The sequence below is a fragment of the Elephantulus edwardii genome, unplaced genomic scaffold, assembly GCF_000299155.1.
Source record: "Elephantulus edwardii isolate Elephantulus edwardi_28Jun2011 unplaced genomic scaffold, EleEdw1.0 scaffold00040, whole genome shotgun sequence".
In the NCBI taxonomy this organism is placed as follows: Eukaryota; Metazoa; Chordata; class Mammalia; order Macroscelidea; family Macroscelididae; genus Elephantulus; species Elephantulus edwardii.
The window spans coordinates 903,379-908,448 of record NW_006399790.1 but is presented as its reverse complement, the minus strand read 5'-3'; the positions used below and the strand labels follow the sequence as shown (position 1 = coordinate 908,448).

Here is a 5,070-nt window from a genome sequence, read left to right as displayed (position 1 = left end):
GTGATCTTCGGTGAATTAAGTTAAAGTATAAGAAATGCTTTGGCAAGGTCGAAAAGAAGAGATGGAAAAAATAAATTTCTATTTAAAATTTTAAAAAAGATACATTATGGGAATTATGATAAGAAACAAAATGTGAATTTAAAAAATTCCACCCCAAACAACAATTTTTAAAAAATATATTTAATTGACAAATACCAGCAGTCATGAAATCAAAAGATATAATTTATTGAGAATATATGCTGCCAGTGACCTCTTCACTGTGCCAAGGAGGAACGATGTTAGTTTAAAGACCAAGGTGTGCCTCATCCAAGGCATGGTTTTTCAATTACTTGCTGTGCATCTGAAAGTTGGACAGTGACTAAAGATAACAGAAGAATTGGTGCCTTTGAGTTGTGGTGTTGGAGAAGAGTACTCATGGATTGTCAGAAGAACAAATAAATAATGCCTTGGAGAAAGTGCAACAAAAGTGCTTTTAAAAGGCAATGACAGAGATTCTGGCCGATCCTGGCTGCTTCGACCCCAACGCCTTCATGTTTCTCCTCCGGGCGGCTTTCCAGAGTCTGCTGGACGCCCAGGCGGATGAGGCTGTGTTAGATCATCCAGACTTGAAACACGTTGACCCACTAGTATTAAAACATTGTCATGCAGCAGCTGCAACTTGCATAGTAGAAGCAGGAAAACAAAGAGCTGATAAATCAACTCTAAGCACTTACTTAAAAGATTGTAAATTTGACAGTGAGCGGATAGAAATATTTTGTACACAATATCAGAAAAATAAGAATTCCCTAGAAATCCTACTGGGAAGTATAGGCAGATCTCTACCTCACATAACTGATGTTTCTTGGCGTTTGGAATAGCAGATAAAGACCACTCAACTTCATAAGATGTACAGACCTGCATATTTGATGACCTTAAATGTAGAGAGCACTGATTCAGGATCACACCCAGAGATTAGTTTTAGCTGCAGTATGGAACAACTACAGATTTGGTTGGAAAACTTAGAGATGCTTCAAAAGGCCTGGAAAGAGCAACTCAATTATGAATTGGGAGACTTCACAGTCGGGTTGAAGTCTGGAGAAAGACCAGGAACACCTTGCCTTCAGCGGAACCTTCCTGTCTTCCAGCTTGATGTCCACCTTATCGGTACAAACAGTTTTCTTCATACTACTCATCAATTTTTTACTTTTTATTTTCATACACTTATAAAAGGGTTAAGAAGGATGTTTTTTCTCTGCTCAGTGTTTGAATCATTAGTATTAACTGTACATTTGTAATGTTTGATCTTTCAAGTTTTATGAGAAAAGTAGCCAATATTAAGAATTATACTCAATAAATAAGCTGTGCTCACACTTAAAAAAAAAAGGCAATGACAGTGAAACTTTGGCATACTTCATGTATATTGTTTGAGGGATCATCATTGGGAAAAGACATTATGCTTGCCAAGATGTAAGGTCAGAGAAGGAGAGGATGGATTGCCACAGCGACTGTAACAATGAGATTGAGTATATCAGAGTTGATGAGGGTGGCACTGGATAGGGCAAGGTTCAGATCTGTTATTCATAGGGTGTCTATATCATAGTCATCTCGAGCACACCTAACATCAACAATCTCCTTCCTTGTTCATCATTGGTTTTGGCTCATTTGGGTTTTTTTTTTTTAAATACCGTATTTTCTTTATCAAAGCCACTAAAAATAATACCCCACAGATTGGTTTTCTTTTTTTAAAAAAAATTTATTAATTATTTTTGTGTGTGTGTACCATCAAATAAGATCTGACTGGTATAGGAGGGGATTGTTCCTCCTCCAGCCGGGCATCTGGTGGATTCAAACTGAGCATCTCTGTGATTGCAGTGCAGCTTCTTGCCACTAGGCCACCAGAGCTCCTAGATTGGTTTTCTTTATATTTATTTGGTATGATTCTGGCTTTCTTTTTTCCTTTGATAGCTATAGGACTTTAAAATTTTTGCATCCGTTTGTGTACAGTCATTCACATGTTGCATTTCATTCATGTACATTGTTTTATATGAATTATTATTGATTTGTGTCTTTTATCACTTTTTAAGCCCACCTTCTCTTAAACACCAGCAAGACTGATACTCATTGTCAGAGATGGTCACCTCTTTAAAACAGAACCATCTTTTAAAAATATGCAAGTGTTTCTAAATTTTCCTGAGTTATACCATCTTGAAAAATGTCTGAGATTACCTGAGTATAGCCATCTTGGAAGAATAATTGTTCACTTGTTTAATTACCGTAATACCTCCCACATAAGTCAGACACAGATGATATCCTCCTCCTAGGGATACACATGATGATCTTTCCCATTTGATAAGTTAACTTCTAAAACTCTGTCACCTTAGCCTTCAAAAACTCCCTCTCTCCTTTGCTCCATGAGACACATGTTTTTGTGTAACACTTGAGTAAACTTTTCTTTTTCCTATAAATTCCTTTCTGTGTGTTAAAAGTTTATTCTTATGTTTATTTTTGTTTAGTAAAGGCCAGAACTCCGACTGAAATCAGCATCTGGCTGCATTTCTTGGTGAATCACAAGGGGACTTTTTTTCAAGGGCAGAAAGGCCCCAACGGCCACGTGGAGTTCAGAAGGGAGAAGCCTCAGACTGCACCACTTGGTTAAAACACAGCGCTGTCAAGATTGATTGAGTCTCTTGTTCTTCTCAGGGAGGTAAGAGACATTCTGCTTCAACAAACCCTAGCCACTAACCATTGTTTGTATTTCATTTGCTTTTTGCACAACCAACCTTTACCTTCTCTTTCTATTTTTTTTTTTAGCTTTTCTTTCTTTGGACCCAGTCTTCATAATAGAGATCCAGACCTTGGGCACTTGAACAGATTGAAAAGGAGCCCCTGGTTTTTGTTGAATTGGTTGGGGTGAAGCACATCCCTACCTTGGCCCCTTCCTAGGGTACTCCCTGTGAGTGGAATCTGTGGTGTTTGGAATCAGTTGGTGTTGGTATAATAGAAATCTGAAGCCTTGTATTTGAACAAATTGAAATATCTCCAAACTTGTTTAAGTTTGGAAACTTGGTGGAGTGAATTTATCCAAGAGAGAATACTCTCTCATTAGGTGTTTAGATTTTTCGTGTTTTTGGTTGTTGTTATTGTGATTAGTTGGTTGTTAATTTGCTTTCTAGCTAGTCCTTGTTTGGTTTAATAAGTGTTTTGAATTCTATATTGCTGATTTCCTTTGCTTAAACTTTAGTCCTAACTGGCAAAATGGAGGACATTTTGTCCTACCTAGAAAATACTTACTTTCGTGCCTTTATTTCCAGGTCTTTCCCCAAGTGGTTCCGTTCTTTTTGCAATTTTATCTCCCAATCACATCCAAGGTACCCTTGCTGTCTCTGCACTGACTGGGATCCTACTTTACCTTTCCAACCCTTAGACCCCTGGCTCAACCCAGGAGACTTGTTTAAGACTCACTGTTGCTTAATCAGACACCTTTACTATTGTTCCCAGTCTTCATTGCTTAAGTCAGCCACACTCCACAAATTTTTCTTTATATGGGAAGATACTATTAATACAGTTGAGAGCCCTTACTTACTGCAAGATCTTGCAACCTTTAGGATCCTGAAGACCATTCTCCAGGAAAGTACATGGGTTAAAACCAGAGCCCAAGGGTACTTAGATGCCCGTTCAAGAGGGTTACATCCCTCTACACAAAGACAATTGATTGTTGGCCACCAAATTTATAATCATGGGCGGAAAGCAAAGCATTTCCAAAGAGTCTATAAAAGGGCACGTACTGAATAATTGGTCTCTTTCTCTGGAGGACCTTAAGAAAAAGAAAATTAATTTCCTATACAACACTATTTGGCCTCAATACAAGTTAGGGAAATAAAGTCAATGCCCTGTAAATAGTTCTCTTAACTTTAATATAATCCTTCACTTAAATCTCATCTGCAGTAAAGAAGAAAAACTAGATGAGTTACTATATATAAGAACTTGCATAGCCTTATATAGAAACCCAGCTTGGAGAAAAGGTTGCAGATCTGAACTCATTATAAGTAGCCTTCAAAGAGTTACTCCTTGTTAGCAAATCCTTTTTTTTTTTCAAATCCTCTTTTTTAACCTCAAAAAGATAAGTCTCTTCAGTCCCTCTTCAACTATTTTTTCCAAGCCTTGAGATAGAAGAACCGACCAGTCTCCCCTATCCATTCGAGACTAGAAAACCTGACCCCTCACTTTGTAAAAATCCCTTCCTTAACCCCCCACTTTCTGCTAGCCTAAGACATGTAGAACAAAGCCTTAATTGTCTAGTGTACCCACCATCCTCAGCTATGTGTTTAAGGTCAAGGAAAAAAATGTACCCACCCCAGCCCCAAGTCACATCAGAATTGTACTCCCTTAGGGAAATAACAGATGAGGAAGGAGAAAATATCAGGGTATATATCCCTTTCTCTCTCTTAGACCTCACCCAATGTAAAGAAAAGCTATGTATGGAATGTTGTAATAGATCTAGCCAAGTTCATGCATGCGTTTCTAATATTAAACTTAAGTTTTTACCTGACCTGGGGGTTATACTGTTTTTTCTTACTCACTGTTGCATTTCAGATGAAAAAGGTTGAATGAAAGCAAAGGCTAAAAAACATGCAGACAAGGCAAGTGTAACCTAGCCACACCATGATGTGTTTGCCTCTGTAGTAGGAACACTCTAGAGAGTCTTTGGGACTAAAATATGAAAATGGTTGAGCTAAGGAAGCATTTGATCACACATATTCTGGAAGGAATCTGTAGATATGTAAATAAACCTCTTATGGAGAGAAAAAAACTGTCCTTGTTAACCACCTTACAAAAGCTTTTAGACAGTTTAAACATTGACTCCAAATTAGACTAAGCAAGCACACTGAGTAGAATGCGACTTCTTCCCCCCAGTCTACCCCAGAAATAAAAAAGAGGCTAAAAAAAGTTAGCACTGGATCCACATACTCCCTTTAGCACAGCTGTTGGAGGAAGCAGTCAAAGTTTTTAACAACTGGAATAGGGCAGAAGAGGCTAATGAGAAACAAAATTTAGACAGTCAAGCCCAGCTGTTGGCCTTAGCACCAAAAA

At 38.0% G+C, this 5,070-nt stretch overlaps 1 pseudogene; it reads left to right on the top strand.

The window, feature by feature from the left end:
* The first annotated feature begins 482 nt into the window (after nt 1-482).
* LOC102848499 lies at nt 483-1,042 on the top strand (annotated as a pseudogene).
* Nucleotides 1,043-5,070: the final 4,028 nt, after the last annotated feature.